The sequence below is a fragment of the Megalops cyprinoides genome, chromosome 18 (assembly GCF_013368585.1).
Source record: "Megalops cyprinoides isolate fMegCyp1 chromosome 18, fMegCyp1.pri, whole genome shotgun sequence".
Classification (NCBI taxonomy): Eukaryota; Metazoa; Chordata; class Actinopteri; order Elopiformes; family Megalopidae; genus Megalops; species Megalops cyprinoides.
The window spans coordinates 17992983-18008209 of NC_050600.1; positions in this window are offsets into that span (position 1 = coordinate 17992983).

The window sequence follows — 15227 nt, forward strand, 5'->3', positions numbered from 1 at the left end:
GTGTGGGGCATTGCTCTTCTGAGGGAAAACTGCCTTTTCAGTCACAGACATTTTTCACCTTGGCCACTAGGTGGACTCAAAGTCAAGGGAAAGGAACAGCCCCAGGCTGCTGATGGGTAGAACCAGGAGTAAATGTGCTACAGTTTAATGGAAACATTAATTTGTGTATGACAGTCTTCATTTGTTCCTTCAGCTTTAAGCCAAAACAAAGCAACATATTTACATTTTAATGCATATGCAAGTATGAAATGGTATGAATGCTGAATTATTTCAAAATATTTGCTTGTTTACATGGAAGCTCAAGTTAACGTGGAGTTCTGAAAAAAAATCATTTGGAAAATAAAGTGGCATAATATAGTAGCTGCTTTTTTTATTAATCATTGTAAACATCTTAAGACTAACTGTGTCTAAATTCTTTTTATACAAAATTGAAATAATAGTTTTTGTACCTTATGTTTGAAATTCTTTGTTTGAATATAGTGGCCAAAAACTGCAGAAGTGAAGATAGTGACACAGATTCTGCTGGTACAGAGAAGCTGATCTTAGGAAGTAAAAATGAGGTTCCACTGTACAAGGGGTGACTTTGCCAAAACTGTGTCAAAAATGTGAAATAAACATGTATTTGGCACTTGTGGGAGTACAGCACAAATGAAGCCTGGACTCAAGGCAGTATCAAAGCCGTCAAAATAAGAGGGTGGCAAAACAACAAATGCAGGTATGATTTTTTTTCTCCCTTTTCAATGTGGCAAGAGACTAATCAGAGTTCAGCAAATAGTGCCATTCCAGACATGGAGGAGGGTGGCAGGTGTTGTGGAGGGGTGGTAGTGGGAGGGAAGGAGGGAGAGAAGGGGGGGGGGGGGTGCGTTCATTTATTGCAGTTTATTTCCCCATGTCAGAAGTAATCAGCGGCAGGATTAGTGTTAACTGGCACTCCGTCTCCAGCCACTTCACAGTGCTCTCCGCCCTGCCCTCTCGCTGGCTGCTAATCCATGTCTGAATAGTCCAAACCAGGTTCTGTGCCACTTATGGTCACTGTGGGCGCGGGGACGGGGCCGGGCCGGGCCGGGCCCCGCAGACTGGATGAGCTAATCGCTCTCCTGGAGGTGTTGGGTGGGGAGGACCACCCACCCTGCGGATTCAGACGTGAAATTCACAGCCACTTTATGGCCCTCCGTACCGCGCCGCTGTGTGCAGCCCTCCGATTGTTCCTGCAGAAATACAGTACAGAGGAAACGGGGTGTAAACAGGGCTCGCCAGCAGCCCTGCTACAGCCCCCCCCCCTCCCCAAACCCCCCCCCCCCCTCTCCACCCCACCCCCCCCACCCCCAATTCAATTCACAATGGAATTAAATTCCGTGAGGTGGGAGCACTTTTTAGAGTGCTCTAGTATTGGAGGGTGAAAGAAACATCTGTGAAAAGAGAGAGACCCAGGCTGGGGGGGTCTGGGGGGTTGTGGGGGGGAATGGCATTTTGTTTTTCGACCCTCTGACAAACTTTTCTCTCACAACTCCGGCATACATGAATGGAAGATTAGTTGAATTTTTTTTTTGCTTTGTTTTTTGGTACAAATCTTCATACAAAAAAGGAACAAGAAAATAAGCTTAATTACCAATATGCTTCGTGGAAGATTTTTTTTCCACTTCAGTACATGCTGAACACAGAAGGTGGTTTGACTCGTAGTGGGAAAGAATGCCAAGGGAACAAAATGTTCCTTAATTATTCAAGGCACACAAATAGCCACATCTAAGAAACTAACTTGATCTTTTAATTACTGTATCTGTGAGTCCTTGGGGGAAATTGCTCTCGTCATTGTAATGGATAAGTGAGTGATCACCCTTGCGACGCAAAATTCAAAATTAAACCCTGAGTTTATAATAACAAGGTATTTCGCTGAGTTATGGAAAACAAAATCCATTCTATTTTGCAAATCCACCCCCGTGTTTACTTTTTTGTCAAGTGATACCAAGCAGCCGTAGTTATGGAGACTCCCACCTGATGAAAAACATAAATGAAGTTCCTCCTTTCAAAGGAAGCAAAGCTCTGCTATTTTTATTCATATGATTTACAGTACCTTATTGTGATGTTTTTTTTTTTTTTTTTACAGTGTGGTTTTAGTACATGCTGAAGCAGATATGAGCCATTTCCTGTTCTGAAAGGAAATTCAGTTAAACGCTGTCTAATAATTTGTGAGGTGCTTTTGAACAATGCTGAAAATGCTTTTAATCAAGCTGATTTCTTGGAAATGACAGTTCTTGACATTTAAAAGAGGAATATAGCTTTAATCCTCTGGTGACCCCCTATATGCCGCTGCTTGCTGTGGACATGGCGTCATCGTGTAGTGGCATCATCCCACCAAGTGTGACAGGTGGTTCAGGAGCGAGTCCCAAAGTACTGTTTACAGAGGGCTGGGAGGGTGATGGATGACTGTTGTGCACTGTAGACAGATCTCTCACAGAGGCTTTGGTAAGAATCACTGAGTTGGTTTAAGTCATAGCTGTGTTGAGCAATAAATATGCCCCCCTCAAAAAAAGAAAAAAAGGAAAGTATGTATAAAAACGCCCAGTCTTACATGAAAGCATATTTGTCGATCCAAAGCTACAGTAGATATGCACTATATAGGGACAGATAATGTGGGGGGTATAGTATAATTACAGTATGAATAAGCCTCATGTTGCCCTACTCCATGCTAATGAACAGTTGAGTACAGAGGACAGTCACTTATAAAAGAACATCTCATCAAGCAAGCATTACCATAAATTCATTGTTGAACCAACTCTGTAATCAGATGTTTTGATCTGTTTTTTTTTTTTTTAAGGTGATCCCACCAGGAACTTTCTGAGGATATGGTTTATCAGAAAAAAGTGCCAGAAGTGAATTAATCAATAGGGCCTACTGACTTCCAGCTAGCCCACACAATGTTATTACTCATTTGCTTGCCCCTAACCATAACAATAATATATTATCCATCTATATTGTCAGATATTGACTACAGGGACTCAGTTTCAATACTTCACAGTAGGGCAACAGCATGTGCTCCAGCTGAGTCTCAAACCTGCAAACTCCAGCTCCCAAGCACAGCTGCCTACCCCCAGCACCACAATGCTGCCCTGTTTAACATGGGAGAAGGAGAGGAGACTACGATGACATCTGATTTTAACTGAAGAGGGAGACACAGCCATCGCCCCCTCATCGGTTTCACTTTTTTGGTTTTCCGTCTGTGCTTTTTCTCCGGGCTCCTGCGTGCTCCTCTCTCTGGAGGGCCAGGCGCATGCAGGGAGGCCTCTCCTCCAGGAAGCCCTGATTGCCTCTCCCCTCCATCCCCATCGGATCTGTATTAAGGAACAATGGGGAAAAGACTGCCGGCTCCAGAACCCCGCCAGGCAGTCACCGCCTCCCTCTCCCAACAAGAGGGGCCAAGAGTCCAGCACGCACGACATGCCAAAGAGATCTGAGGCGAGAGGCGGAGGTCTGCGGAGCTGGTTTAAATGCCAGCTCAGCTTGCAATCGCTGGGGTTTGAACTTACAAGCCCCGCTAATGCCAAGAGGTCAGAAACCTGGGGCGTTAATATCTCGAGCTCTACACCCATGCTACGTTCATAGCCGCTACCACCCCCACAACCCCCCTGTCCCCCCTCCCCCCCGATTTCCTCTCATTTAAATCTGAGACATTTGTTTTCTCAACAGGACGGATTGTAAATAACTGTACACAACACTTCCTTCCTCCCTCACTCAACCATATAGAGGGGTCTGTTTTTTTTGGCCTCAGTGTTTATGTGAGAGACGAGCATTCGAATAACCCACAGGTAAATGTTGCAAATGCAACTTGCGTACTGCGTCCAAGGAATAGCTGTAAATGTATTTTCATATATTTGTAATTACATAACAATACACATGCCCTTCTGGTGGCATAGGGAAGTTTAACAGAAGGTCACATTCCCTATATTGAGCATGACAAACAAATCTCTTGAACATGACTGGTGCTCATTTTAGCTCCATCTGAAGTCATCTTTGCAGACTGCATCTCTTACTTGTATTAAGGTCACACTACCAATAATGAGTAATCAGATCCGACATTATTATCGTAGCACACGGCCACCAGGAGGCTTCGGCCTTATTTAATTTAAAGGAAGCGTTTCTAATTTTACCGCCCCTGATTCAGCTGGCTGGAGAGATGAGAGGCGCACGAAAAGTTATTGTCAAATAAAACCGTGAAATAAGTGCTGCCCCGAACGTAGGAGATCAACAGGTTGTAAGAAATATTGCGTCCCGGGGCGTACTTAAACCTGGAACAGAAAACAAGCATTAAATGAAAAGGCTTGTACGGAGCCATAAAAGGGGTCAGGAGAGAGGCATGTGAATTTATAGAGGAAGTGGAGTGATAATCTGCTGAATGACGGGCGCTGTGGAAGCTGGTGGGACAGAGAGCCCCGGGAGTCCCATCGCGGCCAAGCCCCACTCTGAACCACAGGCGCTGGACCTGCAGGAGCTGCCTGGGACACATAATGGCCTGCTGTGTTTAAATCCAGCCAGCTTGACGTGCTTTCCCCCAGCATTCCAGCCATTCCTCCCACTAGATAATTCCTAACAATATCTACATATAGGGAAGCCAACTTCAGGGGACCACCATGACTTCGGATTGGATTTTTTTTTTTTTTTTTTGAAAGCTGGGGGTAATGAGAGGAGGAGGGGCAGGGGAAAGGGGAAAGGGGGTGGGGGGTGGGGGCAAGGGGGCATTTGCTATGGTGTGACCAGAAACCATTTTAATGCATTAACCTGCAGGCACTGTGATGAATGATTGACAAACGAAATACCATGCACCACTTCAGAGAAGGAAAACCAACACTTCCTACAGCTAGGGGCAAGCTGTCTCAGATACCCCCAACACCCTGACCCCCCCCCCCCCCCCCCCCCACTGCTTCCCACAGCCCCCACTGTCCATATGCTTCAGTATTTCTGCATGCAACACTGGAATCCCTCAAGACGAGCAGAACACCTAACCCTGACCTGGACAAGAGGTATATTTGATTAAGCTATTTAAATTAATGAGGAATTGAAGGAACATTCGACTGACTGAGAGGGAGGGATGAGAGAGGACTGAGTGGAGCTAGGGAACTGCCCGTAGGGTCCACACAGAGGCAGAATATACCTTAGCACTGTCACGTGAGGGAGCAGCACTCTGATCTCATCCCCCAGACCACATGAAGGGATGTTATTCGCCTTGTGTTTCACGGCGGGAGTTTGTTGCTGTCCGCAGCAAGGCGGGGGCTTTCCCGTCAGCAACGCCTCACTCCCCCCCCCCCGTCCTCGCGCCCCCGTCCGCAGCCATGCCGACCGGAGGCCAGCGCCAGCCCAGGGCTCCCCGTGCGGCCCGAGCCAGCCTGGGCACGCAGCGGGACTCCCCGGGAGAGGTCCGTCTGCATCCCAATATCCCCACCCCTCCCTCCCTCCCGTCCGGCCGAATCAATCGCCGCTTTGTCCGCGCCCGTAATGGAAACAGAGCATCACACACCTTGACGGACCTTTGGACACCGGTCCTGGCTTTGCCGATGGAGATGTGTCAAATACAAATCAGTATTAAAAAAAGTTTCAAAAGCAAAAGAAAACTTTTTTTAAAATCAACATTTTTTGTGCATTGGGCTATTTTCAATATTTTTATGGTTTCTTTTAGTTTCTAGTTTTGTTTCTTTAGTGCCATTTTGCATGTGACATGTTGTATGTAAACAATCCTCTGTGTTTTCGGAGCAAGATTTCGGAGCAGAGGTTTAGCTGTGTTCTGTTACATAGGGCACGCAATATAAGCACCTGGTCTGGAATTCAGTGATTGCTCTCTTTTAAATGAGGGTAATTTAAACACACAGTTCAAAGCTCTGTGGCCCTCTCGCAGTGATTGCCAGGAAAACGAGCATCTCCTCGAAACAGCCGTTGGGAATCTGGCGTGGAGCATGACTTCATGTAGTTTACAGTAATGTGCTACACCGAAAGGTCAAAGGGAGGCTTTATGTTTTTACTGCCACAAAGGTGCTCACGTTCCTAAGAATCTGTGCGAGTGTGTGTGTAAATGCATGTGTGGGTCCATGAGCATGAAGCATGTTTCCTTCTAATTGCCCTGCATGTGGATTGTTTTAACAGTTTATTCTTTAATGAATGTAGTTTTGTCCGCTCACCAATTGAATATCTGGGACGGGGAAAAAAAAAACTGCCGTTGAAAGCCCACCTGTGAGCGGGCCCAGAAGGTTCACAGATGTGCCTACACGCAGTGATGAGGTAGGTCTCCGATTGAATCGATAGCTTTCGCTTTGTACGGCAGAAAGAAAATACCGCAAGCTGACAACATTCCCATGTCAAATTCTGAAATACAGTATGTGTGGCCAAAGCAGACAGAGCTTGCACAGTCTGAGGTATTGCCCCTCGGTGACTGTGATTGCTGCAGCACACAATTAAATGTGTTCTACATTACGGTGGTTTAAGTGTGTGACAGTTGCTGATTGATTTCGTTTGTACTGTAACTCAAACCAATTTGCCAGTTTGTTTTGGTGCCGGGTCATTTTGGGTTTTTTTGCTTTGCTTTTAAATACTGCAGCGAGTGACCACAACCGGTACCAGAGGATAATTAAACCTTTAATCATCAATCCATCACGCTGATTTGGAAAAAAGGAAGATAAAACGCGTGCCAGCCCGTCCACATTGCGCGTGTCTGCGCGGGTGCGCCCGCAACGCGCGTGTACCGTACGCACGCGCACGCGTGTGTGCGGAGGATTGCATCACTGCGGTTTCTCCAGAGTATATACAGTGTTACCGAGGTCCGATCCAGGAACGTTCCAACTACTGTATTGGTCTGGCAAGTGCAGCTCCATTTGTGTTTCCACTCTTCTTTCGCTATGTGGATGACACACTAACCGTGGGGGAAATTTCTGAAGGATTTCCCTCTTTTTTTTCCCCTCTCCCTTCGTTGGCGGTGTTAGCGTTTCTCTCGTCGCTACCATCAGGCTAGAGATGTCAGTTGTTTCCAGTTCCAATTATCTACTGCTGCTGCAGACTCCCACCCCCCACCCAGGGTGCACCATGCTGGTCTCCACGCTCTCCCCACTCTGACGGGTGATACATCCTCCCCGATGAGTTTCTCTGCATGCTGACTCCGAACCAAAGATACCATCGGTCACAACCTCATTATTATTTTCTTTGGACCTTACGCTCTGGCTGGTTTTGCTGAAATCCCCGGCTAAGCCTCCTGGATCCCAACAATTTGCCAACCTTTGGTCGCTCTGACTTACCCTTTAGCATACCCCTGGGATCCGAATATGGTCTACATATTTTCATTTTTGTATTTTTATATTTCCTTAGCGCTCTCTACGCGTTACACATCTGTCCCTCCGAAGCCAATTCAGTTTCCGATTCTCCAGTGGAGAGTCCAGTGGCTTAGGCTGTCTCCTCTGCATTCCCAGATGTTCGGTGATTTTCTCACAGTCAGCAGCTTTCTTTTTTGTCTACCTTATTTCCACCTCATATTTGATGTGACAACACTTTTCGGTTTTGGCAGCAAGAGCAGGGGGAAAAAAAACTCATTTATTTATTTAAGATTACACTGCTTTGACATTCAGTGCTGTTTGACTCTCACAACTGGATATTTCATACGTGTGTGCTGACTTGGCCAACCTCCATTTATTTTCCACTGAGCTTTATTTATTCGTTTTGTTTTAATGATGCACCCCTAAAATATGCACAGACCCTTCTTTTTCCATAAGGGCACCAGTTTTTAATTTGTGAAGCACTCTTTCAAACTGTGGAACCTGAGGTTAGAATTTGACTCAACACTCATTCAGGCTGTGGTACCGATTTGGAAATGAGGATCAAGGCATACATGCTTAAATGCCTTAAATGCAAAGGTTTTCATTTGTTGATGGGCTGATTTTTGATCATCAGATGAGACAGGGTTGACATGTCTACCTACATGAATTGATCACCGTTGAATTCTGACAGTTCGCCTCCTCTCAATGTGCTCTTACAATTCTCTTAATTAACGATCACTAATTGACAGCTGTAGGCCTGTATGCAGGCTTTAATAACAGAAAATGGCTGTCCTCAGGGGAAGGCAATGGAAGAACAAGAGTTTAGCTCAAAACAGAAAGTCACAGAAGATATTAGATATTTGTAAGTGCAGAGGGAGTTCTGCCTTCTAGCAAAAAGGCATTTGCAGATACACTTAACTTAATTACCTCATTGAGAATTTTACCAAGGAGGTGGCAGAAATCCATGCAGTCAAAAGTGATTCTCAGGAGATTCTATAAAACATTGAAATAAAGGATGCTGAGCTACAAACACTCAAGACAAATCACTGGGCCCTGATGGAATATGTCCAAGGGACTGTAAAAGAACCGGAGATCATTTTAAATGATTAACAGAAATCGGTGAAAACTGCAGAAATCCCAGTAGTTAGGAAAGAAGGTGCTTTACTACCAATGTGTAAAAAAGGGAACATAATGATTCAGGCAGATATGTATTTGGATTGCTAGACAGACTTTGACAAAATACTACAAGAACTTTCTTGGTAACTTAAAATATATGGAGTCTAGTGGAATTAAAACATTGACAGCCAGCAGAGTTATAGACACACTGATTGAATTAGCAAGATTCTGTGTAGGAGCAAGTAACTGTGCCTAATTTTTAACCTCTCCAAATTTGTTCTGTCACAGTAACATCATGCTTTCTGCTAATAAACAAAAATCCCAGTCACAGAGCATCAGCTAGCAAACTGTTGATGTTTGTACAGATGGTTTCTCAGTAGCAAAGAAATGTGTGTGATTCTGACAATGCAAGATTGATAAAGCATCATTAAAGTCAAGCTGAACTGTAGCCCTTATATTTGTAGCGCAAAGGTGAGGGTCTTATGGCATGGAGCTCAGCATTTCTTAGACCTCACATATCTGAGATACACAAACATCTCTGTGTTCAGGTTTGATGTTGCTTGTTGGTTCTTAAAATCTGGGGTAAAACATGCTCTCTCCAAATCAATCCATCTGAGATGCACAGATACACTAAGAAAAAACAGGGGTGAGGTTTTCAGCAAGTTGAAATGGTCAAAAATGAATCAACACTAGGATGTTAAACATATAAGCTCATGTACCACTCCTCTCTCTGTTAACTGAACTGATTGGCATAGTGAGAAAATACGCTTGGTGCCTGACTTCAACTGGTGTGTAACCAGTATACACAATACAATGGGACAAATATACCTTACAAGCTGATAATTACCTAAATTGAAGTAAACATACATGTTTTGTATTGTTGATACTTTTAAACAATAAATTATGTTCTACAGTTGTATCCTGCATACCCTTGAAGGTTGAGTTATGAATTTGTGGCATAAATATTGAATTAACACAACATATATAATAAAATTAAGTGATCAAAAGGTATATATAAACTATCAACCTAATTTTCGACAGGAACATTTTATTGCATTTTTTTTTTTTGCATGGTACAAAATCCGTCCTGCTGTCTCAGTGGTATGATTTAGAACTCATTTGTCAGGGGGTTAGAGGGGTTATCCTTTGATTTGTGTAAATGTGACCTCATCACAGAATACAAAGAGAATAATAAGAGGGATTGCATCGCAACATGGGGATGTGAGAAGTGTCACCTAAGTGCTTGTGTTGTTCAAAGGTTGTAAAGGCAGGGTCCAATGAGTCAAATAATGCCCTTTACCGAATTCAGCCACTTGAAAACATGGTTGTTAGCCCCCAGTGTGAAGTGTCTCCACACAGAGATGTAGGCTCTCCAGTGTCACGGGCCCCTTATCCACTGTGGAGGGCATGGTTTTTCTTGGTTGGAGCTTTCAGCAGATGGAAACCTCTCCTTTTTATGTCCAGCTCTCTTCTATCCAGCGCCACTCTTACCCCCCCCCCCCCCCCCCCCCCCAAGCATTTTTCTGCATGACAGCCAGTTTATGGAACTCTCAACCTGCTCAAATTCCAAAGTTTGCTAGCTAAAGATTACAGATTTCAAAGCTGTTGAGGTATTATCACATTTTGCAGTCAAGCAAAAATATCTGAGCTCCCTTTCTCTGATATTTTGTCGGTTCGGTAAGTGGAGTATGCACTCGTGGGATAGGCAGGGTGTCAACTAGCGGTACCATGCTGGTAACCTCAGAAAGGCCCTGACTGCATACCTTAGGGATAGCCTCAACACCCTTTTTTTCCAGTGAATAGCCCAAGCCCAGCCCTCTTCAGTCTTCATTTAAATACACTTTTAGACATTAGGGGTCGGTCAGATGTCCTGATTTGTCCTTGTCCTCAGTCTGTAGATGGTTACAATAGCTCTTATAACCTGTGGTGCAAACAGTAACGACCAAGTAGGCAGGCAGAGAATCCCCCTAAGTATGGTCCTCTACCCACTGTAGGATGGCAAATGCCCCATGAGCTAGAACAGTCCAGTGGGAAGTTCTAAAATCAGTTTATTTTTTCCAGACTAGTCTCCTGTCAGTTATCATTGAAGTGGAGCATTGTCAAGTACACTGCTTTTCAAAGCCAGTAGAGGAGCTCAACTGATCTACCTGGGTACTGAATGGCTGTAAAATTTGGTAATCCAATTTACGTTGCTGAAGTCAACCTGGAACTAAATATCCCTGCCCTTCTACAGAATGAAGACAAATTGGCTGCTATGGGCACATCATGACAGTTCAATGACTTTGAACTTCAGCACAGAGTAAATTCCATTAGTGTCCCATGGGATTTCTCTGGGATGCAGTACATTCTTTGGTGAGTTGTGATGGGTTTTCTGCACTTGTATGGTGTGATGAACAGCAGAGCTAAGTCCAGATTTTGCAGTGAGCAGACATGGGAATGTGGAGAGCACCTGTGAGACCTCATACTGCTATACAGAGCGGGGTCTTTCAAGTCAGGTTGAAAGTCTTACTGATTAGTGATTAGCAATTGAACCCGTTTACTCCAAACGTTCCCTCGTGCCAGGTACGTATCTGTCCTTCTGCAGGTCTCTGAGGTGGTCCCTGGACACAGATGCACATTCATGGCTTCTCCAACGGCACTCTACTCCAAAATAAGCTGTTCCACCATCTGCTTTGTGTGTGCATGTCCAGCCTCAGCCATCTCGGACACAGCTCTCTCAAGTGGGTGTGCAGTTGTCTTAGCATTTTAGTTTCCTGCACAGCTGAATTGCGGAAGTGTCTCATGTAGAATTCAGAGCTAGTTTCCCCATTTACAATAAATGGCAGCTTTCACTATGTCACTCTCCACAGAATTCAGAGCAATAAACCTTTGCAGGCCCAGTGGTTAGCCCTGCTAGTCTAATAGCCCATAAAATCCCTTGGTAACTCTGTCATCCTTTCAAATGTTGCTAAAACTATTCAATATTATCAACCTCTGTCAATACTGCCATTATTGACTTATACTGGAGACAGTGCTGCTGTTGGCAACAGCACTGCTGATGCAATGCGCACGACTGCCAGCCCCCTTGTTGATAAAACAGTCTGAGGTGTTACCGTTTGAATGGCGCCCCCGTCTCTCTCCTGAATTTAATTCAGCCCTGTTGTTTTTGTCCCGGAATTCCAGTCCCAGGTTTGCTCTGTGGTGTTGCACGTTTCTCCTTCCTTGCTGTTTTTCGGCTAGCTGATTCTTCACTCAGCTGACCTCCATCATGAAGGCTATTTCATGGCTGAATTCTGCAAATAGCACCACAGTTTACCAGGTGGGAATCATTTGAAAGTAAACTTCATTGTCACCAGAGAGTATTTCTTCATACTGGGAGTTCATGCAATAACTTGCTGAGATTTGCACTGGAGTCAGAGAAACTCAACACAGTGATAGATTCACGTGACATTGTAAGCTAAAATAGTTTGTTCTCATCACCATACTTTCTTATGTACATAATGACTTGGGCTATGTGAGATGTAGGAATTTGCCCTGCGAATTGAGCTACAGAACCTGTAGTTGGAATTTGTGCAGTATTGATTCAAACTGAACTGTAATTTGAGTACTGAATCAGACAGTCCCATAGCTGGTGCTTGTGTGGTACTAGTCCAGGCTGTAGGTCCCATAGCTGGAATAGTATGTTACTGATTCATGCTGTAAACTTAAGGTTGTGAGCTGAGGGCGTGGACTATGTAACTAGTGTTCTAGGTCAGGGGACAGAACTGGGTCAGGGAACGGAAATGAAAACCAGAAGCAAGCAACATTTTCCTAAAAGCAGAACAAAAAAGTCTCCAATTTTACAGAACTAAAAAGTAAGTTATAAACTTATTTACTGCTTAGTAATATTGATTTTTAGTTCCAAAAAAATATCTAGAATTATAGAGTAAACAAAATAATAGCCATCCACTGGCTCACAGGCTATATCAATGAGAAATCCTCCATAATTTTTACATACAATCATCTGTTCAGATGTGTTTTACTCGCAAAACAGCAGCCACTGTTGCCTAAGCCCTTCGGGTCTCCTAGCAAGTTGCTACTAGTGACACACCCTACTGCAGGAAGCAGACAGAAACCTGCCTGTACCAGTTTATAATTACAGCAGCAACAACATCACAGGTATCTACTAGTTTTTTTCACATTCACTTCATAATTCTTAATTTATGTTTTAAAGTAGCTACGCAGTATAAATATGGAATACGCCTTATGACTTCCAGCACTGAGATCTGGGTTTAGGACTGTTAAATGAATCCACTTTATTTGCTATTAACATTTTGAAGTCGTTAGTCTATGCAGTCTGTAAAGTAACTAAAGCACTCCCCTGTGCTGTAAATTAGTAGTTATGGCTGGCTAGCTAGTAGCTATGACTTTCTATCAGTAATTTTTTACCACTTTGTCAGAGAGTGTTAAATGTTTTCCAAAGACAAGAAGGCAAAATAGGAAGTAAGGGCCAGGAGTTGACAAATGGAGGCACAGAAACTCCAGGAACATGGACTAGTTGGTTTGAAAACGTAAGCAATGATGATCCAAGGGTCTCCATAATGGTGGACAATATGCAGCTATAGTAGAAGGTGGCTGAGTAAACAGGAGCAGTCACGTAAAAGTCACATAAAGCAGTTAAGTCCTGCTTTATGAAACAAGCTAGCTAGCTAGTATATTCAGATGGGGAATACCCTGCAACAGGGAAGGTTATGTGCTGTGCAAATGTAGCCAGATAACTGCAATATACAAGAGAATTTAACAAGAGCTGTCTTAAATTCGTATGTGAGTACATGTGAGTGGTTTTGAGATCTTAAAGTGCATTACAGAACATGCCATGCCAACTGGGGGGCGGGAGCAGGTCGTCACACCTGCATCTGTGACATGTCATTAAAAGTAACCTTTTTAAAGTGATTTAAATTTGCAACAATATAATGTGTGCCATCACAAAGAGAACTCTGTGGGGTGTTTGATAGCCAAGGTGGTCCTGGGAGAGAAACGTGAGGGCTTTTAGCTTCTGTTTATGTCTTACAGTATTTTCTGTACGCTTGTATGCCTTAAGTCAGCTAAACAGTGTTACATAGAAAAATAGCCATAGTGAGATACATTCTATAAACCATTCTTTTACTTTATTAAATAGGGGTTAGAAACTTTTCAAGGAACATAAGAAACAGGAATGAAACGTTACTAGTTCTGTTCTTATTTTTCCAACACCTGTTCTAGGATAGAATGCAATAATAAAAATGTTAAGAAAATGTATCACAAGTAATAATTAGTAACATTTTACTAATATGAGCGCTCCTCACAAAAATGTCCCCCAGTGCAGACATGTTTACTGTAGGATCATACTGTACAGTAAATCGGTAAAATCCTATAGTAAATAGGTATGTCCTATAGATCATTTCTACACAAGGGCCGTAAGCTTCCATACATAAACCCACGTTAGAACTGGCATGGATCATTTATTGGAATGTTTCCCAAAATGAACCCTGGCCCTTGTTCTATAATGTTCCCTTTAGGTGCACTTTCCAGTATTTACATTTTACATCTGTGAAAACCTGAGAAAAGTCTTACAAACAGTGGAGAAATACATGGTGTGAAATAACAAGACACACAAGAAATAACTAACAAGGGGAAAATTCCACAACTCCTTTGTCTCTTTGATCTGTATTATCCCTGTTTTCCTTCAGTAGATCCCACATAATTATGATCAAAAGAGAACGAATTCCCTTCATGTAGGAAATGTGAAATATGTACATCTGTAACACAAGAGAGATCCTTTAGCACAAGAGAGACAAACACAGCCCCTGGAAACCTAACAACTAAGCAATCACATCAATTTCTCCATTCTCCACCCCTTTGATAAGGCTTTGAAAGATGACAATGGATTTGTACCTGTGAATTCACAAAGAATATATTTAAAAAGTATGCAAATTTTACTGTCAGCTCAGTTGCCACATAGAGTGACAAAACTTCAATACCTGGAGATGTCCCCGCTGTTTTATATGGAATCAGAGGTCACTATTCATAAAATAAGGATTCTGACCTGTTCTCAAGTGAATGTCAACCCCGAATTTTTCCAACTGGACCGGAGTCAAGAACAACACAATTTGGGGTTTGGCAGCTGACTTGAAGCGAGCAGCCGAGCCATGGAGAGACAGGGAGGGAAGCAAGTGAGGATCTGAAGGCATGTGGCACATGGGAGCAGACACCACTACAGAATGATATACCATCCTGCAGAAAATCACTCAAACCTTGGCTGACATCGGCCTGTTTGAGCAGCTCAAGAAAGCCATTTGGCCATCGTCTGAGTTCCCCCGGGGATCGGTGACCCACTTAAACACTTTATAAAACAAGTTCAGCCATTCATCAGTAAGTTGGAAAAAATATAGCTTGGTAATATGTCTAAAGTGATGTGTTTTATATATTAGGAAAACTGTTGTGGCCTGAGTGTCCACAAGCTCAGAATGCGTGGTATATATGATTAGTAACGAATTTAAAGCTCATCACTCTTCTCTCTTGTCTGCGGACTGCATTAACGTGCCCTTGATTCCCCCTGGCATATGCATCCATGTGTGTTTGTTTATGAACAGCGGTTAACTGATCACACACCCTATTTTTTTCACTGCGGTAGACCAGTTCAGTGCTCTTATTTTTCCTTTCCTTGATCGGTGTTTGTTAAACAAAAACTTTTTAAAAAATGCTTCCAGATCCATTGCCCCAGGCTATTTCAGAGTAAGAATGTTTTAGTTAGTGTCTACTTTGGTATTCTTTTCTTGCTATTATAGAGATTAAAGTGGAAGTGGAATAACTAAAAATGAACACAGT